Source organism: Anomaloglossus baeobatrachus, chromosome 5 (assembly GCF_048569485.1).
Source record: "Anomaloglossus baeobatrachus isolate aAnoBae1 chromosome 5, aAnoBae1.hap1, whole genome shotgun sequence".
NCBI classification, from domain to species: domain Eukaryota; kingdom Metazoa; phylum Chordata; class Amphibia; order Anura; family Aromobatidae; genus Anomaloglossus; species Anomaloglossus baeobatrachus.
In genome coordinates, this window is record NC_134357.1 from 269,779,124 (window position 1) to 269,803,022 (window position 23,899).

Consider the following 23,899-nt stretch of genomic DNA (forward strand, 5'->3'; position numbering starts at 1 on the left):
CTGGAGGCATACCATGATGGAGCAGGACACTTCAGATGGAAAAAGTTGGAGACACTGTTACGTGACAGATTCTATTGGGTTGGCATGAGAACCACCATAGAGAAGTGGTGTAGAAATTGTGGTTCCTAAGAAGAAAAGACCGTGACAGACAAAGGGCACCGCTACAACCAATTGTCACCAAGCAGCCATAAGAACTCGTAGCTCTGGATCATGTAAAATTGACACCCAGCAGAAAAGGCTATACATATGCTCTTACAATGGTGGACCACTATTTCAGATTCCTAGTGGTAATTCCAGTAAAGAACTTGACAGCTCAAACTGCAGCAAGAAACTTCCAAGCCTACTTTTGCAGACCACACGGATACCCAGAACAGGTATTAACACATCAAGAACCTGCATTTGAAGCTGAAGTATTCAAAGAGTTTTGCAACTTATACGGTCATCCACAGACCAACGGCATGTGTGAGAAGAAGAACCAACTGATCATTGACCTGTTAAAAACCTTGCCATTGAAAGAAAGAAACATGTGGCCATAAAAGTTATCTGACTTAGTGGACATGTATAACAACATTCCTGTGAGTTCCATCAACTATACACCAGCGTATATAATGAGAGCAAGACCTAGAAGATTACCAGTTGACCTAGAGATGGGAGTTGAAGTTCCTGAAGCCAATTCACCAGAACCTGATTGGGATTCTTATCACCAAGCACAATACAGAAAAGTACAGGAGTGTTTAGAGAAAAACATAAACCAAAGCAGAGAAATACAAGAAAAGGATTACAACAAAAATGCACGAGCTGTTTCCTTAACACCTGGAGAAATTGTTCTAAAAAGAAAAAGAAGAGTTCATAAACTTGATGATCAGTGGGAAGCAGAACCTTACACTGTACTATCCTCCAATTTTGATAATAAAAAGACTTGCTTGATCAGTAAAGATGAAGGAAAAACATCAGCAATAGTCTCAAGAGATCATCTAAAGAAATGTCCAGAACAATTGAAAGCCAAAGAAGAAATTCCCGGTACACCTCAATTGATGGAAAAGAAAGAGAAGGTGATGCATACAGTGCTTAGATACTTTCCTGAAAATTGGCCTCAATACAATTGAGCCATCATAGTACTGTCACACTTCCCGGTTCCCGTGCGGCGCTCCCCGGTCCCCGTGCGGTGCTCCCCGGTACCCGTACGGTACCCTCCGTCCCCGTGCGGCGCTCCCCGCTTCCTGACGGCGCTCCCCGCTCACCACTCTGGTCCCCGCTCCTCCTTTCCATGGCTACCCTGCTCCCTCTCCCTCGCCAGCATCCTCCATGCGTCCTCGCTCCAGGCGCCTCTCTGCATCGCAGGACACTCTGCCCAGCACTCCTGCTTCTTCAGTGCCGCTGCCTTCCCTGGTCTCTGGCACTCGGGCCTCGCGCATGCGCATTAGGGCGCGTGCGCGGTCATTGACCCTCTCTTAAAGGGCCAGCGTCCTAAAACAGAATAATGGCTTACAGGTACAGGGTATAAGAGGATTCTTCTTCCAAGTGGGCGGGGCCTGTTCTACGTGTTTAGTAAGCTAGGAGTTCAGGTCCCCTTTTGCCTTGTCCGGTATTAACCCTCGTTTGTCTCGCAGAGCCTGTCCTGTGACGCCAACCGGTTCTATCCTCGACTGCTGCGGAACTCCTGTTGGTGACTCCACCATCTTCTTCAGTCTGGACCCGGCTCCAATCCCCAGCTCCACGTGGTGACCTCCGTCCTCTTGTCCAGCTGGATCCGGTTCCCGCCTGTCATCTTCATCCGACACCTGGATCGGAGCCTTGTTTGAACAGAAGTGTTTGAGTCCTTGTCGGAGTATGGCCTGAAGATAAAGCCGTCCAAATGTCACCTCTTGAAGCCAAAGGTACAATACCTGGGTCATGTGGTCAGCGCAGAAGGTGTGGCACCTGATCCGGAGAAAGTCACCGTAATCAAGGACTGGCCAAGACCCACCATGGTAAAGGAGGTGCGGCAGTTCCTTGGGCTGGTGGGCTACTACCGAAGGTTCATTGATGGTTTCACCAAGATAGCAGCGCCTCTTCAAGATCTCCTGGTGGGCCAGCCAAAGAAGGCTAAGAAGCAAAGCCCTCCATTTGAATGGAACAGCCAAATAGAAACATCTTTTGTCCGGCTGAAAGGGGCTCTCACGGGAGAAGAAATTCTGGCCTACCCTGACTACAGCCAGCCGTTTGTACTGTACACAGACGCCAGCAACGTGGGACTGGGAGCAGTTCTGTCCCAGGTGCAGGGAGGCAGAGAGAAGGTGATAGCTTACGCCAGTAGGAAGTTCGTCCCATAGAAAGGAATCCAGAAAACTACAGTTCCTTCAAGCTGGAGTTCTTCGCTATTATTTGGGCAGTGACTGAACGCTTCAAGCACTATCTGGCGTCGGCCAAGTTCACCATCTTCACGGACAACAATCCATTGACACATCTGGCAACAGCCAAGCTAGGTGCGTTGGAGCAGCGATGGATGGCCCGGCTGTCTAACTTTGACTTTACCATCAAGTACCGGGCTGGCAAGAAGAATAATAATGCTGATGCGCTGTCCAGAATGCCTCACTTACCCGAGTCTGGAGAAGACCTGGATGAACTCGAAGAGATAGAGTTACCGGTTTTCCATCACCAAGGTGTTTCCCAGTGTGAGCATGCTGTAGGAGAGAAGCGCTCAAGCCAGCACGAGGTCTCGGTCAACCCATTACTCCACCATAATTGGGAAGAGACACAGAACGGTGACCCGGCCGTGCGATTGGTCAAAGAAAAGCTAGCACAAGCTGAGATCCATCTCGGTCCAAACGCTCCACAAGAAGCCCAGCAGCTGTGGAAGGAGAGGGGACGACTCTTCACCTACCAAGGCAAGCTATGCAAGAGATATGTCAACTGGCGAACGAATGAACTCGTCTGGCAGATAGTGGTACCACAGAGCGATGCTCCAATGGTCCTAGCAGCTTACCATGATAAAGCAGGACACTTCGGGTGGAAGAAGTTGGAGACCCTACTCCGCGATCGGTTCTACTGGGTGCACATGAGAAAGACAGTCGAGAAGTGGTGCCGAGACTGTGGTCCGTGTAACCTGAGGTGGAAGGATGATGCCAGCCAGAGGTCCCCCCTACAGCCAATTGTCATGAAGCAGCCCCTAGAGTTGGTGGCCCTGGACCACGTGAAGTTAACACCAAGCCGGTCAGGCTATGTTTACGCCCTCACCATTGTGGACCATTACTCTCGTTTCCTGGTAGTAGTGCCTGTGAAAGACCAGACAGCCAGAACAGCAGCTAGAGCATTTCAGGCATACTTTTGTCGACCTCACAGCTATCCGGAAAGGGTACTGACTGATCAAGGTCCTGCATTCGAGGCAGAAGTGTTTCAAGAGTTCTGTAACATGTATGGCTGTAGGAAAATCAGAACAACACCGTACCACCCCCAAACCAATGGATTGTGCAAGAAGATGAACCATGTGGTTATTGATATGCTCAAGACTCTACCTCTGGAAGAAAGAAACCAATGGCCAGAGAAGCTACCAGATCTGTTAGACCTGTATAACCATATCCCAGTAAACTCGACCAACTGCAGCCCTGCTTACTTGATGCGAGCAAGACCTGGCAAGTTACCTGTAGACTTTGAGATGGGAACTGTGTCACCTGAAGCGGTTCAAGAGATAGAAGATTGGGATACAGAGTGACAACAGCAGTACTGCAAAGTCCAGGAATGCGTAGAAAAGAGCCTGTCCCAAGCAAGAACGAGACAAGAACAGAACTATAATCAAAAAGCCCCAGCAACTCCCTTAGCACCTGGAGAACAGGTCCTCAAGAAAAAGCGGAGGGCGCATAAATTAGATGATCAGTGGGAGAATGAACCCTACACCATTATTCCCACCAATTTTGATAACAGTAAAGTGTGTCTCATAACCAAAGATGAAGGAAAGACCTATCAAGCAGTTTCTAGAGACCGCCTGAAAGCGTGCCCTGAACGGTGCAAAATCCAAAAGGAAGTAGAGGAAGTACAAGAAAGTCCCCAAATTCAAGAAAAAGAGGAAGAGATGATCCAAACAATACTTGGAAAATTCCCCAAAACTTGGACCCGAATAAATAATGCTATAGTGGTACCAGTCTTGACGTTCCCGCAATTGGTCGAGCCAGAAACAGAAGAGGTTCCAGATCCACCTAAGGAACTGTCCGCCCCAACACAAGATGACACTCCAGCAGTGGAACAGGAGAATCAACCCCCTGTCAGTGGTGAACCTGTCGTACCCTTGGCGACTCTCAGACCATGTAGGCAATCATCACGCATACCTATCAGGGTTAGGCCTACCCGTAGCATTGAGGTAGCAGACACTCCAAGTAGTCAGGGACAAACACCAGAGCTACGCAGGTCCCAACGTAGCACTCGGGGTCAGCCCCTTCCAAGGTATAGAGAGTAAAAAGAAAAGTACCTATTAGAATGTATATAGTTATTTAAAATGTCTGTAATGTTGTGTATAAAATGCTTTTTATTTAAATGATTGAGTATATGGACAACTGGGTCACTGGACTATGAGTGGTCAACACTTTAATTGTTCATAGTTAGCACCAGTGTGCTCAGCACCCCCGAAAGAAAAACCCATCCGGCGTGCATAGAGTGGGGTCATCAATGCTCTGACGCACGCCCAGAGCCTACGTTGGGGGTTTTATCGCGGCGGGTCCCCCATGGAGCAGTGTAATGGACACCCGGCAGGGAGCCACACTGGACTCTTATAGTATTGTTTAAGTTTGTAACGTTTAAGAAAATGTGCCTCCCATAATGGGATGAAATGTTCTAACATGGCTTGTTTTGTTTTCTTCAGTCCGGGAGAACTGAGTTTAACTAAGGGGGAGTGTGGCGCCCCAGGACCTGGTCGCCACAACAGCATTGCCCCTCCAAAGGGTTAATGCTGAGCCTGGAGGTAATTGGGAGGTCTATTGGCCAGTAAGTTTAACATCCAACACAGTTTCTCCCTCAGGCCAGCAGGGGGAGCTCTGAACCTGGAGTTCCAGGGAGCATTCCTTAAGTCTGACCTGAGGGAGGGGTTAGTGTTCAGTCTGTAGAGAGAAAGCAGAGAAAGCAGACGCAGAGTAGTGCTGTCCTGCGGACTGGGGCCTGGAGCTGGAATAGCTTGGCCCAGTGAAGCAGGAAGAGCAGAGAGGCACAGAAGAGACTCGGACATCGGAGTATGTGGCCACCAGGGCCTAAAATACTCCCTGGTAGCCGAATCCGAAGGGCAGGAGAGCTGCAAGCACCTGGCCCATAAACAGCCCGAAGGTACAGCTGCATCACCAGGGCCCGGTGTGGACTCCAGCAGAGAAGCACCAGAGAGGGCCTGCGCAGCCTACCACACAGGGAGAGGGACGTACCCCCGGTCCCAGCAGCAAGAGGGCCATTGCTAAGCCAGAGAGCAGGGTCCTATAACAGTAAAGAAAGAACAGGAGTAGGCCTCATACTCATCTGGCCAAAAAGATACCTCAGTAACTTCCAGGCCGGCAGTAGTCCTCTACCACCTGTGACGGTCTCCCAGGACTAAACTGTTGCCAAGTAAAAGAGGAGAAGGTAAAGAGACTACTGTTTGTGCCTGTTTCTTTCACTGCCTGTCGGCCCTGCACCGTATTATTCACACAACATCACACCATAGACTCTCACAAGCACCAACTGTTGCCCCGGGGCACCGCTCCACCTGTGGGGAGCAGGACCATCCGAGCTGACATACCACCAGCCCCGGAAGCCTCATACAGCAGCGGCGGCTTAATAGCCGCAAACCACAGGTGGCGTCACGAAAATACAAACTTTAATCAACCCCACTGAAGCCATCTTAATTGACACCCACCAGGGTCACGGAGTCGGGCCCCGCCACCACTGACAACCCCCGGACTAGTCCGGCCCGGCACCGGGTGTCCCAAAACCCTGGGGTGGGCGAGTCAGGTGCATTTTACACCTGACACCTGGATAATAAAGCATGGCTAGGGTAGTTACATTTTGCTGACTAGGCACTGGGTGACACTGGTGGCTGTGGGTTCAGGCGGGGAAGCAGCTGCTCCACAAATCTTGAAATCACCAAAGCTTGTTTGACAAACCTCTGTATCTACCACATCCTCCACTGCTTCTGCCTCCTCCACCTCTTCTAGGGCCTCCAGCTGCACCCTCAACCTCTCCCTTAGGCTATGTGCCCATGGGAGCTCGCACCTGCGGATATATCTGCGGGTACGTCCGCAGGTTTCCTGCAGCAGCTCCCCGGAATCCGCAGCTATTCATTGCTGCGTGATTCCAGCGAAATATCTACGGAAAACCTGCGGACATTCATGCGACTTACCTGTGGAAGTCCCGGCCTCTATCTCCAAAGTGGAGAGGCAGGATATCCGCAGATAACTCCACATGAATAATTGACATGCAGTATGCAGTTATGTGCCACCCCCACGTCATCGGCCGAGCCGCTCGGATCCGGAGCCGCAGTGGCTCGAGGGGTCTCCAGATCCAGGGGGTCCGCGCGGACACTTGAATTAAAAGAAGAGCGGGGGGGGGAAGTATGTACAGGGGATTTGGAAAGTTTGTGACGCCACCCATGGTGCGTGGTAAGATGTACCACCGCTGCTGTTGGTGGGGGGGAGCCCGGTGGCGGTGGAATACCAGCAAGGTGTTTAACCCCTCCGTGGGTAGGGGGTTTATGCTGATGGGGGTGCCGTTGGGTAGAGGAAAAGGGGCTTTTCAGTGTACTCACTCAGTCCAGGAATAATAACACCGACAGCTTGTAAACCAGAGTTCTGAGCACCACTGCAGCTTAGAGGGAGCACACTGGGGTCTGTGCCCTTGGTGTTGCTGTTAGCCTGTGGCCTTTTCATGGCACCTTCTCACTAGTTGGACCCTCAAGCTTGAAACTTTTCGGGTCCCGCTCACCCGTATGGCTAACGGAGTGAGCTTGCTCTCAGGATTCAAGATTTCTTTGGACTGTATTTGGGAAAGTCCTATCCCATCGGTGCGCTAGTACCCCAATTTTGGAGCAAGTTGGGGATGAATCTTGAAGTCTTCACCCCCGTCAGGTAAATTACCAGGACGCATGAAGCTACTTCCCAGCCTAGGGTCCACATACCCTGTCATGCCCTGGCCCCTGCCCGGTGATGGCTCAAGGCTGCCGGCTGCCCTCCTCGGCAGTCCGTGCCCCTTGACGCCATCCCCTGCGACCGGGGTTCCAGCTACTACCAGGCCCAGACCAACGTCCGCCACCTAGTAGACTCCAGGACCCCTGCTCCGGACCAGTGACCTCTCTCTTCCAGAGAGTCACTTTCCACCTCCTTCTCCTTCCACTCCTGTTTCACTTCTCTCACCTTCCCCTACCAACCCCCCATATGGGCGGCCCTATTCCCTTCAGGCCCCCCCAATGGTGTGTCTGGTGGGTTTGGTGTAAAGTGTTTCTAAGATTTTGATTGGCTAAGCTGTTAGCAACACCAAAGGACCAGGATCCGTAATCAAGGAGGAGTGGATACTGTGCAGAAGGGCAGGTTGCACAATACCCTGTGACGACCTGATAAGCCAGGGCGTCACAGTTATGTGCGGCTGCGGGACATCCACAGCATATTCCGCAGCCGCACATACCGCAGCATGGACACAGCACTCCCCATGTACCATAGGATAATTTGGGGAGTGCCTGAACTTGCTAAAACCTGCAGATTTATCTAGAAAATCCAGATAAATCCGCAGGTTTTTCCCAGCAAAATCCACGAGTATGTAGTCCTGTGGGCACATAGCCATAATTGACACACGTTCCAACAGTGCAGAGAGAATCCGCCCAAATCCGTACTGCGAAACCAGGGATTACTGCAATCAGGCAGAGTTGAAATTAAAATCTTACTTTTCATAGGGGGTGCACTCATTAATGCTGAGCACTGTGATAATAAAATTATCAAAAAATGTAGATAATATAAATAAGAAATTATGTTTGCACTTACTTGTAAGTGCATTTATTATGTCACTAATCTATTAATTTGTAACAGCTCTTAATGTTGATTTGTATCCACAACTCACTTAATCACCTTAATCTCACACATTAAGGGCAGCACGGTGGCTCAGTAGTTAGCACTGCAGTCTTGCAGCGCTGGGGTCCTGGGTTCAAATCCCACCAAGGACACTATCTGCAAGGAGTTTGTATGTTCTCCCCGTGTTTGCGTGGGTTTCCTCCGGTTTCCTCCCACACTCCAAAGACATACAGATAGGGACTCTAGATTGTGAGCCCCAATGGGGACAGTGTTGCCAAAGTATGTAAAGCGCTGTGGGATTAATAGCGCTATATAAATGAATAAAATTATTAATATTATTACATTAAGGCCTCCTTCAAATATAGATGTTTTGTTTGTGTGTGGCATCTGTTTTTTTTTCCCAGATACCACATGTACCCATCATAACCTATGGTGATCTTCATATGTCCTTTTTTTTAGTGTTGACAATAGCCAATACAAGCTATGGGTCTGTGAAAAACATGTACAGCACATGGAAGACATCAGTGTATCATCTATGTGCCGTCCGTGTGCTGTAGGTGTTTAACATTAAAAGCATAGGAGAATCTTTGCAATATCTTTATTTCTTTAGTCATACAGGAAAAACACAGATGATATAGGGATGACACGCACAGACACACTGGTAACAAGATACTTCACTACACGGATGGGAAAAACAGACTGTGTCTTACACACAAGTGTGGTTGTCGCGGGCGGGGAGGGCGCTGCGCTCACCACGCTCGGGTCCGACGCTGCTGCTGCTCGGTGGCTCGAGCGGTGGGCCGGATCCGGGCACTCCTCGCCCGTGAGTGAAAGGGGTGGTTTGGTTTGGGGATTTGGTGAGGTGCAGGGTCGCGGGGGCAGCGCGGTGCCAGATGGCACGGTGGTACTCACTCAGCCAAGAACGGATGCAGAGTCTCTGGTAAAACAAACGGCTGGATGGACGGGTCCCGCAGCCGGCTGCTGTGGTTTCTCCCGGACGGTTGGTGGTGGCTGCCTTTCCCTGCACCTTTTGTGTAACTTGCGTGGATATATGCCGGAGGAGCCCTTTTGCCCGCAGGCTCTGGCCCTGGGAACTCTAGCTGTGGCTTTAGCTGAATTTCCCTTTTGCTGTTTGGACGGTTGCCTTCAATCGGGTCTTGGCTGTTTGGCAACCCCTGGGGTCACTAACAGATTTGACCTGTTTAACGGTGACTCCAAGCCTGGTCGGGGTCCGCAAGCCCTACCGGTTTGTACTGGCTTCACTTCGCTCCCCGGTTCGGTACCGGCGGGCCACCGCCCGTCCCCGGTCCTACGGTTCCGCGTTGATCTGCCTCTTCTGCAGACGGCCACCACCGTCTGCCAACCTTGCTCTTGGTGCCCGGGCCACGTACCCGGAGACGGTCAGTCTGCTCCTCTACTACCACTTTACTCCTCACTCTTTGACCTCCCTTACTCGACTGCCTTCCTTTCCCGCCTCCAGGAATGTGAACTCCTCAGTGGGTGGGGCCAACCACCTGGCTCCACCCCACCTGGTGTGGACATCAGCCCCTGGAGGGAGGCAACAAGGATTTGTGTCTGACTGGTGTGCCTATCTCGGGGTGGGGGGTGTGTTGTTGCAGTACCTGTGACGACCTGGCTAGTCCAGGGCGCCACATGAAAAATTCAAAGTGCGGTGAAATTGCAAAAAAACTTCAATTTCATTTTTGCTTTTTGTTTTTCATTTATCATGTTCACTATATGGTAAAACTGACCTGGAAATATGATTCTCCAGGTCAGTACAAGTATGTAGAGGCCAAACATGTATCGTTTTACTTTTATCTAATTGGTGAAAAAAGAAAAGTCAGAACTTTGTAAAAAAAAAAAATGTTGCTTTTGGCAAAATTTTCTGAGACCAGTAACGTTTTCATTTTTCAGGATCTTTGGCTCAGTGACGGCTTACAGTATGTATTGCATTGACGTTGTTACTGATACCATTTTTGGGTAGATGCAATGTTTTGATCGGGTCTTATTGCATTTTATTTTGATGTTGGTTTGAAGCTGCAATCATCTCAACTCATGTTATACAGAGTAGAGTATCAGTGTCAGCACTAAATGATGACTTCCTATAAATGTTTGCTCACAGCTAGAGTTCATGGGCAGTTCTTCATGACAGACACAGCAGACCCCCAGCTATCATGACAACTCATTGGCGCCTTGTGATCACAGTAGGGAATGACGTGCTCCCTACCGGCATGTGTTAAATACTGGTGTCAAAGATCAGAGATCAGCCCGCGGCTGTTTGATGCACACCGGCTGGTCAGTTTAGCGGACATTGTGCAGGGAAGGATGCAGGCTCACTGTGCGAGCCCACAACAAAGGTCATGTAGAAGTTAAACACGAACAGCAGATGAATAGCACACTGATGCCATCCGTGTGCTGTACATGCTTTTCATGGACCAAAAAACTTGTATTGGCCCTTCTCATCCGTGCTTCTGGAAAAAAACGGACATGTCTCTGTGTGCTTTGCATGGTGTTATGCTCGCTAGGCGAGTACGGGGTTAGTGGATCTGTGCCGCCCTAGCAGCGGATCAAACCGCTTGGATCTGGGAATGGTGTCCGTTCGTCGCTCGAGGGTCATCGGACCCGGGGGCTTAAGGGCCACACTCAAATGTAAAAGGGAGTATTTACAGGGAATTTGATATAGTTCGTGACGCCACCCGTGGTGTACGATAATTGGGAGTACCGCTGCTGCCGTTGGGAGTACCCAGGGTGATGGAGTAGGGCAGCTGGTGACGTTGCCCTCCGTGGGTAAGGACAGGCCCCGGGACTCTGGATGGTGATTCAGGGATGCAGTGCAGGGGTAAGACGGGTACTCACTCAGCAATGAAGCAGATGCTGACAACAGGGTAAACCAAGTCTCTGAATGCCGTTGCCTCTCAAGGGGAGCTCGTCCGGGTCCCGCCCCCTGCAGTGCTGCAGGTGGTCTGTAACCTGCCTCCTGGCACTAACTTTTAAAATGTCCATTGTGGTCCGGTAGCTTAGTGAAGGAGACTGCTTTCAGGGCTCACACTTGGGATTTTGGTGGGCTGCTTGCTAGGAAAGCCCTATTCCCCCTTTGCGCTAGTGCCCCGATTCTGGAGCTGGTGGGAACAGTCCATAAAGGCCCTGTTCTCCTCAGGTTAATTGCCGGGTTTCCTGAAGGTTCTCCCTGACCAAGGGTCTGTGTACCCCATCATGCATTCGGTCCCGGACCGGTGATAGGACCAGGCTGCCGGCCGTCCTCCTCGACGGGTCCCAGGCACCTAGCCTCAATCCCCTGCTACCGGGGGTCCGACTCCTCTAGGTCCAGACCACCGTCTGCGACCTAGTTTTCTTCTCCCCTGGGAGCTCCAACTCCCAGCTTCCTCAGAGCTCCTCACAGCTCGAAGGTTACTACTTGACTCGACTTGACACCTCCCACCTCCCTGTCTGACCCCTAGGCGGGCGGCCCTATTCCTGCTTAAGAGGCCCACTGGTGTGCCTGACAGATGTGGTGCAAAGGATTTGGGAATGCTTATGTAGGCAGCACTTGAGTAGAGAGCTGTGGAAAAGAAGCGCAATAGGGTTTTACCCCAATAACACAGGGGGTAAAGACAGGGAGCAGTAATACTCACCAAATGAAGTTGTGAAAGTCACAACTACTATATAGGCATGGAAAACTGGGATCACGGCAGCAGCAACCCAAACGGCAGATAACAGAGAACAATAGAAGAAAATCGGGTGTTTATCAGCCGCGCCATTGATCACTTCTCAGGTATTCAGATTAATGGATCTTTTATTTTGATGTGATTTTGATTTGATGTGTTCTTATGCCTGATGGTCCTGAGGAAGGGAGCTGAGACTCCAGAAACGTGTAGACCTGTGCAAAATAAAAGATCCATTAATCTGAATACCTGAGAAGTGATCATTGGCGCGGCTGATAAAAACCCGATTTTCTTCGATGGAGGAAGCACTGCAAGATAGATACCCAGAACCATGGGGGTTTGAATACTGCACGGGTAGGATAGTTTGTACAGTACCCTTTGACGACCTGAATAGTCCAGTGCTGTTTAACCATTTATAGTCTGCTGTTACATGCCTGTGGGAAATGATCGCGGGCTGTTGATGTATTAATACGGCCGGCATTACAGGCATCTTGGTACACCTGTACAATTTTGCTAAAGGCTGAGCTTCATAGGACATTGGTATTCTTAGCTTACAGTTGTGGGGGTGGCCCGGGGTGGTAGTACTTCGGCGGTCCATGCCCCAGCCACCTCCGTAAGGTAAGGGATAAGGGATTGGTTGTGGTGATCCTGGCTGGGTGTGAACTTTGTGTGTGCAAGTCATACCTGAGACTAGGCCTTCGTATAGACCAGGATTCTTCCGCTGTGAAGTTGGTTTCTTTCTGAACAATATTTTATTTAACACTTTTCATAATACGTTGAACATTTTCTTTACAGCACAAATAACTTTAAGGCACAGTTTCACTTCAGGATGCTCCATCACTCCTTGTACTACAACTACTGTTCTTCCATCCTCCTCCTCACTGTTTGGCACCACAGTCCCACACATTAAAGTCATATAGTCCTCCCTGGCCAGGGTCTCATCCCACCCACAGAGACCCATTCTCTATGATGGTGTCAACCGCTGTCAAGGTGCGCTTCATCTAATGTAGGTGTAGGGGGTGAGCATACCCCTACAAAAGGAGATAGTACCGGATATGTTATTAATAAAAATGTGTTATCTATATATGCATGTAGTTTGTGTTAGGGCACCCCTAGTGGTCGGGTGGGACGGCTGTTGCCACCGGGGAGGAGGAGCCGGCTGTAGCCTGGGGGAAGGTGTGAGTGTGTGTGAGGTTGTTGGATCCGGGACGTGAGAGAGTGAAGATCAAGGGGCAGAGTGTGGGGGCTGAATCAAGAGGGGACGCCGGAGAGAACGGGAGAGTGTACGGATCCTCGGAGAGTGAAGCAACCGGTGTGGGTCCGGTGTGTGTGTAACCGTCAGTGGGAGCCCGGTGAAGCGGAGTAATCAGGGCACAGCCCCACGGGAGGATTCGTTAGGGCAGGTTGTCCCCCAGCCCAGGAAGTGTTTTCTTGTCTGCAACCGCCGGATTGAGACTACATGTGTCAAGTGTGTCAATAAATATGTCTTTTGTTTGCATCACATCTGGCCTGAAGACTATTTGTACCGCTGCCGGCGACGACACCACCACGCTCTGCCCCACCAAGTCAGTCCCTGACCTTGAAGTAGTGATGGAGCCAGGGGTGAGCCTTGATTCAACTAAGGCCACGACTACACAGCCAGAGGCGCTCCTGGCGCATCATTACATGTGGCGTAGTCGGCAGGATGCGATTCCCCTGCCAGGAACCCAAGAAGCCGGAGATCAAGTGGTGCCGAGTGCACCGTATCCGGGCTATGAGAGAAGATTTCCAGTCCCATGGTGGGAGGAAGAAGTGCCCAAGGCGTTGGACCGGGCACAAGATGGCGACAAGATGGCCGCCGTCTGTGAAGCTGAGGAAGAAAAGGTGCGAAAAATTGGCGCCAAAAGAAGAGCCTGGGGCTGGCCGGTGCCGAAGAAGAAGTACGGAGTACTCCGCCCAAAGAGGGGAGGCGCCAGTCACAGGGCACATAGACAGACGTGTGAAGTGGGCGGTGTTCTGAAAGAAAAGAAGTGCCGCCGCGTAGGGGTTGATGTGTGGTGTGGGACCAAAGGTGGAGCATCTTCAAGAGCGGGAAAAGTGAGCCCGCCTCCACTTCCTCTGGTCTCGCCACTTACCCTGACGCACTTACAGAAGCCTCCCGACACGAAAATGGAGAGCTTGAACGAGAACCGCGAGAAGCAGTTGATGTCTGCGGAGGGATTCCCCGCCCTCTTGCCGGCCGTACCCAGAGGACCGGGACGAGCCACCAGGGTGACCTGGCTCACGACATGGGATGCGGAGACCGGTGCGACCACCACGGAGGTCCGGACGACCTACGCCGCCCAAATCCCGTCAGGGAGCCGGATGCTGGGAGCCCCATCTCCCTGCCCAGAGAGACCCCCACCAGCCGCGGTGGAGTCTGAAAAGCCCGCGCCACCTCGAATTCCGGCGGAGGAATATGCCCAGATGCTGGAGCGAGATGAATGGGGTTTTTATTGGGATCCGGTGCTGCCGTCTCCCCAGCCGACCCGAAGAGCCCCGTCCCCTGAGCCGGATCCAATACGAGAGCGGCTGCTGGCCGAGACCGTCACTCGGGAGATAATGGCCGGTCCTTATGGGGAAGAGTTCGAACACCAGTTTACGACTGGGGTAGTCGTTAAGTTTAACCAAAAGGAAGGCTACGGCTTTATCCGGGACGGAGAGACCGGAGATGATTATTTTTATAATCGTGTTCACCTGGACACCGAGGGCCTTCCCCAGCGGCTGCATACCCTGTACCCTGGGGAAAAGGTCCGTTTCCTGAGAGAAGTGGGCTGCCGGGGCTTGTTTGCGGTGGGGGTGCACCGTACGCCCACTGAGCAGGAGGCCGCTCGTTGGCAACAGGAGGTAGAATGGGAGGAGCACCAAGCCCGGCGGCAAGAACAACGAAGACCGGTGCTGGCTACAGCCTCCCGACCCCGACAAACCGTGTCCGTAGCTCCGGCAGTCATGCCCGCGTCCAGTACTGACCCGGAGAAGGGACCCTCGCCGGTACTGGCCATCAACCAGAATATAACGACACAGCCAACGATCGTTGTGGGAAGCCCGCCTCTGTCCCGTGCAGCGACCCCCTCACCTCCACCCGAGACTGAGGAGTTCAAGCCGGAGGTCGAAGTGGCGGAACAGCTCGCCCGTTCTGAGCCTTTCCGGCGGCTGCGCCGCTTACCCGGGCAGTCCCTGTCCGAATACATACAGGCGCAGAGGGCCGAGTGGCAACGGGCCTACCACCCGGAGTAGGCCTCCACATCAGGAGATGACGGGCCTGTTTGTTTGCTGCCGGTATGTTTGAGCCGGAGAAAGTTTTGTTCCATGTTCCAGCTGTTGATTCCGGAGAGAGCCTGCTCGCTGGACTGAGCCAGGGGCTCCTCCGCGGTTTGTGGAAGAGGTTGTTGTGTTCCTGCGCTGATCACCGAAGACCGGGAGCGCTGTTGAGCCTCCGGGCACATCAAAGACCGGGAGCGCTGTTGAGCCTCCGGGCATACACCGAAGACCGGGAGCGCTGCTATGCCTCCGGGCGCGGGACAGGTGCGCAGTGAAATGTATATGTATTACGTTGCTTAAAAGTTGTAATTTTTAGGATGAGCCTTGCCGGGAGGCTCGGGTTTTAAGAGGGGAGGTGTGTAGGGGGTGAGCATACCCCTACAAAAGGAGATAGTACCGGATATGTTATTAATAAAAATGTGTTATCTATATATGCATGTAGTTTGTGTTAGGGCACCCCTAGTGGTCGGGTGGGACGGCTGTTGCCACCGGGGAGGAGGAGCCGGCTGTAGCCTGGGGGAAGGTGTAAGTGTGTGTGAGGTTGTTGGATCCGGGACGTGAGAGAGTGAAGATCAAGGGGCAGAGTGTGGGGGCTGAATCAAGAGGGGACGCCGGAGAGAACGGGAGAGTGTACGGATCCTCGGAGAGTGAAGCAACCGGTGTGGGTCCGGTGTGTGTGTAACCGTCAGTGGGAGCCCGGTGAAGCGGAGTAATCAGGGCACAGCCCCACGGGAGGATTCGTTAGGGCAGGTTGTCCCCCAGCCCAGGAAGTGTTTTCTTGTCTGCAACCGCCGGATTGAGACTACGTGTGTCAAGTGTGTCAATAAATATGTCTTTTGTTTGCATCACATCTGGCCTGAAGACTATTTGTACCGCTGCCGGCGACGACACCACCACGCTCTGCCCCACCAAGTCAGTCCCCGACCTTGAAGTAGTGATGGAGCCAGGGGTGAGCCTTGATTCAACTAAGGCCACGACTACAGAGCCAGAGGCGCTCCTGGCGCATCATTACATAGGTTTCTGTGCTAACTTGTTCGCGCAGGTCTATGCTAAGTATCCTCTTGAAAACTTGTACTGTTGGAGTCAGTTCACTGACAGGGGAACCTCAGTAGAGTTTGGGCCTGGAGCTCATGACCCTCTACCTGTCCACGCCTGGACTCCTTCCCAGGCTCTGTGTTCCCGCTCTTGACCCGAGGATGAGTTGACAGGCGCCAACTTACTACAGTCTAAGGTATCTATCTGGCTTGCGCATTGTTCCTACTCGTTATACTACCCACAATTACAACTTTCTATTCACTCTCTACTACTACTGACTATACCGAGAAGGAGTCAGCCTGTACCCTGTAACTGGCTCCTCCTTTTCTAGGCAACCCACAGAGCTTAACTGTTCTCTACCTATAATCCTCCTGTTGCTAGGCACAATCTATACTTTCACCAGACCAGAGAGCATTACCTAAAACCGCCTCTAAATGGCCCTACATATTCAATATATGAACAGATTACATACATAAACACAGTTAACAATGCTATAATACACTGTGATAGGTGTCTTCAGGGCAGGATCACACGGGCCTAGTCCGCCCTCTTACACAATTCTGAAGCATTCCAGTATATGGTACATGCAAGGAGTTTAACTCTCCAGTTCAAGGAGGATTAAAAAATAAAGGCAATATAATGAAAAAAATGCTTTATATATATATATATATTATATATATAATGAAAACGGAATGAAAACAGGGGTTCCCTTGCCAGTTTCCCATGCTGGTACTAATGTGGCGCCCTGGACAAGCCAGGACGTCACAGGTACTACAACAACACACCCCACACCCCGGTTAGGAACACCAGAGTCACACACAAATCCTTGTTGCCTCCCTCCAGGGTCTGATGTCCACAACAGGGGGGGTGGAGCCAGGTGATTGGCCCCTCCCACCGAGGAGTTCACAGTCCTGGAGGCGGGAAAAGGAAGGCAGTTGAGAGTTGAGTTTGGAGAGTGGAGGAAGTGGTAGTGGAGCAGACTGACCGTGCCCGGGTACATGGCCCGGGCACAGAAACAGCAAGGTTGGCAGACGGTGGTGACCATTTGCAGGCGAGGCCGATTGACGCACAACCGTAAGGACTGGGGACGGGCGGTGGCCCGCCGGTACCGAACTGGGGAGCGAAGAGAAGCCAGCACCACTCGGCAGGGCCTACGGACCCCGACCAGGCTTGGAGTCGCGGTTAAACCGGTCAAATCCATCAGCGACGGGAACCTCCGGGGTTTCTCAGCAGCAAAGCCACAGCTAGAGTTCCCAGGGCCAGAGCCTGCGGGCAAAAAGGGGCTCCTCTGGCAAATACACCGCTGGGGAGCGGGTTAACGGTGGGAAGCCATCGGAGGCGAAAACACATCACAGGTGCAGGGAGAGACAGTCACCGCCAACCTACCGGGGGTGACCATCGCAGCCGGCTGCGGGACCCATCCATCCAGCCGTTTGTTTTACCAGAGACTCCGTCTACGTCATTGGCTGAGTGAGTACCACCGTGCCGCCTGGCACTGCGCTGCTGCCCCCGCGACCCTGCACCACGCCAAACCCTGCCATCCACTGTCCAGTCACCATCACCGGGCCCCGGGACCACCAAATCCCCCTACCCACGGAGGGGAGAGAAACATCTCGGCTGCTCCCTGTCATCGCTCCCAAGATCCCCCGTCCAGAGCAGCGGTGGTGTCCCAACCTCACCACAAACCGTGGGTGGCGTAACGGACTAAATCCCCAAACCTAGCCACCCCTTTCACTCATGGGCAAGGAGCGCCGCTCGAGGCCCCGGATCCGGCCCACCGCTCGAGCCACCGAGCAGCAGCAGCAGCAGCGCCGGACCCGAGTGTTAGTGAGCGCAGCGCCCCGCCGCCCGTGACAACTTGGCGTCACGAACAGGATCTTACTGTTCTACCGCCTGGTAGAAGTGTGCCTTGTGTCCTGCCGGAGGTGTATGGCCAAAAATTTTCAGAAGCCGCCATCTTGGGCGCAAAAAGTTCCCCGCTCGAGCGTCTTCCCAAGCAGTGGAGGCGCGAAGGCCGAAGCTCCGCCCCTGAAGAGGAGGTGTCGGAAAGAAACCAAGGGGGTACGCGAATGGAGAGATGGCGGCATCTTGGGGCTGGAGCGCGGGAGCACCCGCCACCGGAGCATCTAAGCTCTGGAGGAGCAGAGGGGGAGTAGCCTTCGAAGACGGCTGCCCGGGTGAGCTTCCCGCCGGGACCGCTGCGTGGCTGGAACGAGAGCTGGGCCGGTTCTGCACGAAGGTCAGGGTGCAGAGCCTGCAGCAGCAGTTGGATTGGAGGGCGGAGATGCGCAGAATGGTCGCCGCAGTGGAGGCCCGTGAGCAAGGGGCCGCGGCGGCCATGGCGCGTCATGACCAGGCCACCCAAGTTCCCGAACCAGCCCTAATTGAGTGGGAGCCGGGGACCGGCCCTGCCGCAAGGGGTCCAGAGAGAGTACAGTTGATGGAAGAGGAAATCCTGAGCATGCTGCCCCCGCCACCGTTTCCAACAGCGATCAGCGGTTCCGGACTGCACTGCCTATGAAAGGAGAACCCGATGTACCGTCCGGTCCCGGACTGGGCCGACCCTCCGCGGTGGTAGCCGCCCCAGGATCAGCGGTTCTCCGCTGCAGTTGTCCCCATTGGGACCACCAGTACCGTGAGTTGTTGAATGTATAAATCAGTAGTCGAATGATAAGAAAAGTAATCAGCCGAAGATGTTATCTGATTTGCAACCGTGATTGAACCGGCCGTTGCCGGCAACTAGTCCCCGTAGGGACTGTCTGCACCATTTGCGTAAGGAACTACTTACGGACACGCCCGAGAATTTGCAGGGCAACCACAAACTTGTGGCATGTAAATAATTGTTGGCATACATCCGTTACCGCCCCCGGAGAGGCAGATTGGAGGAAGGGCCCGCAGTGGAGTAGGCTGAGGCCCGGCCACCACCTGGACCGGTGGCCATCCTCCGGGGGTCAGGGGTCCCCCATGGACGTGGGTCCCCTGAAAGAGACCGTACCCGCTCGGGCAGCTTGGTGATGGACTGGGGCAAGGGGTGCTGCCCACTTCTTAGGGGCAGCATTAGGGCCAGGTTGTTTGGGCGGGAGAGAGCGGAAGCCGTTACCATTGATAAAGTTGACTACCGTTAGTAACATTAAAGAAAGTGCCTCCCATTAAGGGAAGATTGATAAAATTGCTTGTTTTAATGTTTATGTGTTTTTACCTTTTTCAGAATAAAAAAATAAATAAAACCGGTGATGGACGGGCAGCCCGCGGACGGTCTGCGTTTAACCAAGTGGGAATGTGGCGCCCTGGACAAGCCAGGATGTCACAGGTACTGCAACAACACACCCCACACCCCGGTTAGGCACACCAGTCACACACGCAAATCCTTGTTGCCTCCCTCCAGGGGCTAATGTCCACACCAGGGGGGGCGGGGCCAGGCGGTTGGCCCTACCCACTGAGGAGTTCACAGTCCTGGAGGCGGGAAAGGAGAGAGTTGAGTTAGGGAGAGTGGAAGTGGAGGAGCGAGAAGTAGTAGTGGAGGAGCAAGAGCAGACTGACGGTGTCCGGGTACGTGGCCCGGGCACTCAAGAGCAAGGTTGGCAGACGGTGGTGACCATCTGCAGGCGAGGCCGATTGACGCACAACCGTGAGGACCGGGGACGGGCGGGGGCCCGCCGGTACTGAACCAGGGAGCGAAGAGAAGCCAGCACCATTCGGCAGGGCCTACGGACCCCGACCAGGCTTGGAGTTGCCGTTAAACTGGTCAAATCCGTCAGCGACGGGAACCTCCGGGGTTTCTCAGCAGCAAAGACCCGACTGAAGGCAACTGCTCAACCGTGAAGGGAAATACAGCTACCGTCACAGCTAGAGTTCCCAGGGCCAGAGCCTGCGGGCAAAAAGGGGCTCCTCTGGCAAATACACCGCTGGGGAGCGGGTTACCGGTGGGAAGCCATCGGAGCCGAAAACATATCACAGGTGCAGGGAGAGACAGTCACCGCCAACCTACCGGGGGTGACCATCGCAGCCGGCTGCGGGACCCGTCCATCCAGCCGTTTGTTTTACCAGAGACTCCGTCTACGTCATTGGCTGAGTGAGTACCACCGTGCCGCCTGGCACTGCGCTGCCGCCCCCGCGACCCTGCACCTCGCCAAACCCTGCCATCCACTGTCCAGTCACCATCACCGGGCCCCGGGACCACCAAATCCCCCTACCCACGGAGGGGAGAGAAACATCTCGGCTGCTCCCTGTCATCACTCCCGGGATCCCCCGTCCAGAGCAGCGGTGGTGTCCCAACCTCACCACAAACCGTGTGTGGCGTCATGGAATAAATCCCCAAACCTAGCCACCCCTTTCACTCACGGGCGAGGAGCGCCGCTCGAGGCCCCGGATCCGGCCCACCGCTCGAGCCACCAAGCAGCAGCAGCAGCAGCGCCGGACCCGAGCGTTAGTGAGCGCAGCGCCCCGCCGCTCGCAACAGTAGCTTACCAGGAGGTGGTGGAGAGGGGTAGCAGGAAGCAGGGGGGATGCTGCTGGCTATGTGCTGCAGGCTGTGGGCGCTCTGCTAGGGGCTATTGGCGCTGTGTTGGGGGCTGCTGGCTGCTCTGCTGTTCGCGGTGAGGCAGGGGCCATCCTAAAAATGTTGGTGATGCGGGCTTCAAATAATGACGCACAGAGTCAACACGTGCACAGATGGAGCTCTCAGCTCAAGATCTCATCTGCACACGTGCCTCCAGCCCATTGATCTTCCAGCAGCGTACGTAAGGAAAATGGCGCCCGGAGGTGGCGCGAGCACAGATGAGATCTCGGCTGAGCTTAAAGTTTAATCTGTGCACATGCCAACTCCAGGCGCCATTTTTTTGAAGCCCGCACCGCCAACAGTTTCACAGCACCTGCAGCGAGCATCTGGTACACCCGCCGCTTCGCCTTCAGCACCACCCTTCTCCACCACCGCCTCTGCCTCCTGTGACCCTGCTCCACAACCGCTGCTGTCCCCACCCCCCCTGGTAAGACACCACCCGATTGTAAGATGTACCACATTTTATTTTTACCTTTTTTTTCCTCTAAATTTGGGGTGCGTCTTATAATCCGGTATGTCTTATAAACTGAAAAATACGGTAAATTTTTTAAAGGTAGGTAGAAATTAATATAATACAGTATATTCTGATGCAAGCATGTTGACATCTTGCTCATAGATTGTGAGCTCCAATGAGGAGAGTGATAATGATGTCTGTAAATAAATAGATGAAAGATCATATGTAAAGTCACATTTTGGAATCCAGAAAGGAATGCTGGTTATTGGAAATTAGTTGAGATGTTTATTTTCCACTGGTCATAGACAAACTATTATAAAAATGTTTATTTTAGTTTATTTTTTTACAATTTGGTTTATTTGTACTATTTGTGACATACACAGGAAAAACTATCAACTATGGAAACATAATACAAAATACAATATAATAACACAGATATAACCATCTAAAGCATAGTGCATAGTCTTGACATAAAGCATCAACATGTTACGTTACAGCAAACAGTGACTGGTCAGCTGGCAATGCCGCTATGCACCGCAGGACTGAGCCATATGCCAAACATTACCATTTTCTAGGTGACTTCTGGGATATTCAGAGCTAGATACGATACTCGCTCTACATAGTCTAATGGAGTCAGATGTGCAATAAAAAGGTGGTTTTGCCTGTTGGTATCTGTCAGGATACTGTAGCGTGCATGGCGTCCATGAGCCATCTGTGTGCTGTAGGTGTTCAACATTAAAAGTATAGGAGAAGCTTTGTAATATCTTTTTCTTTAGCTATACAGGAAAAACACAGATGTACACCAGTGACATACGGATGACATATTGATGGCACGCTGATGGAAAAGACTGATGATTCTGATACCGGTTTTACATGGACGTTTTTATACAAATGTATAAAGGGGTCCTTAGTGTCATCACTTGAACAGCATTTTTGTTAGAAATTTTGAAGTGAAACTTGGAAAAGTTACTCTCTCTAGAGATATGGAGGACAGAATGAGTAAGTGAAATAAGATGTATATCTTTGTTAAGTGACAGTTCATCATTTACTGCTGGGGTATGGCAATATAGGGCAAGTCATTACTATGTAAGTGGTTGACAGTAGTGATGAGCGAACATTACCATGCTCGGGTGCTCAGTACTCGTAACTAGTGATGAGTGAGTACTACCATGCTCAGTACTAGTAACTAGTGATGAGCGGGCACTACCATGCTCGGGTGCTCAGTACTCGTAACTAGTGATGAGTGAGTACTACCATGCTCGGGTGCTCAGTACTCGTAACTAGTGATGAGTGAGCAGTACCATGCTCGGGTGCTTGGTACTCGTAACTAGTGATGAGTGGGCACTATCATACTCTGGTGCTCAGTACTCATAACTAGTGATGAGTGAGAACTACCATGCTCAGGTGCTCAGTACTCGTAACTAGTGATGAGCGAGCACTACCATGCTTGGGTGCTCAGTACTCGTAACTAGTGATGAGTGAGCAGTACCATGCCCGGGTGCTCAGTACTCGTAACTAGTGATGAGCGGGCACTACAATGCTCGGGTGCTCAGTACTCATAACTAGTGATGAGCGAGCACTACCATGCTCGGGTGCTCAGTACTCGTAACGAGCATTTGGATGCTCGAATGGCCAATGGGAAACTAGAGAATTTTTCCGGAAAATATGCTTGAGTTCCCCATTGACTTCCATTATTATATTCGCTGCACGAGTGAAGCCCTTCCAAGAATTAACTACTCATTACGATTATCGAGCACCCGATCATGGTAGTGTTCACTCATCACTACCTGATTGTTAAGTTAGGTCCAAGTTGACCAACTTTTAAAACTTTTGTACAAAGAGTAATAAAGTTGTCAACATTTTTTCTAGAGTGAAAGTTAGGTGAACTGTGTTTTTCAGCTCAATCATCATCATCATCAGTGGACAATTTATTTTCTCCATTAATTTATATGCCCTGGACCTGACCTTTGGCTTATCCTTACCTTTGGCAAATCCAATCCAGGCATGTACAAAGATGAATATTGTAGCTTTATTAAAACATAAAGCTAAAGCTGGAGTAATCTTGGTGTCTTAGATGGGAGACATTAGGTCAAAAGATATAAACAAATGTACTGGATCCACAGCATTCAATCAACGTGCAGGATATGTTGGACTGAATTCTAGTAGATGGACAGGTGTAGTTATGACATGACTAAAGTGCATGTGACCGCTGCAGCAAATCACTTGGTTCATGGTAATGCTGATGTAGTCAACTAAAGATCGGTGGCAGCAGCAGAGAGACGGCCTTGGAGCAGCATTAGGTAAGTAAACTACAGCTTTTTAATTGTACCCTTCGTATGCATAGGCAATAGAAAATAATTATTGCACAACCCTTTTACATTGACATGTCACACATTGGTTTATAGAGCCTCTTTGATGCATCTAGATACAAATATCTTGTCAGGCATGTTTTTTACTTGCTGATTGATATTGAGAAGCAACTACTACATACAAAGTATTAGGTGTGAAGACGCGATGGCCAAGAAAAAAAACTTGAAAGGATCCATGTGCTCCACAGCAATCAGACCTACAATTAGTAACCCCCAATTAGAAACCGATGACATAAATATTCTGGCAATATCCCATCATCTGCTTTGTGGGGTGCATTCTTCAACCATTACATTTCTCGCCTTCTCAAAGTGAATCCTGTTGATCCATCTGGAATTTCCTCATTCGGAGTACGGTGGTGGTTGTGCATAATCTGCCACTTCACTAAATGGTGGTGGTGATGAAGGTGGCGATAAATGAGTATATGGAGGAGGGGGTGGAAATGGTGTGGGTTGGAGAAATTGTGGTGGTTCATGGAAAGTTGCTTCAAAATATGCAGGGGGGTCGGGGTGATCAAATCCAAGATTTTCATTTCCATGAAGCTGAAAAGAGAAAATTA

General features: G+C 51.7%; 1 pseudogene; it reads right to left on the reverse strand.

The window, feature by feature from the left end:
- Positions 1-21,273: 21,273 nt before the first annotated feature.
- LOC142309962 (uncharacterized) overlaps positions 21,274-23,899 on the reverse strand; it is a 131,733-nt pseudogene continuing 129,107 nt past the window's right edge.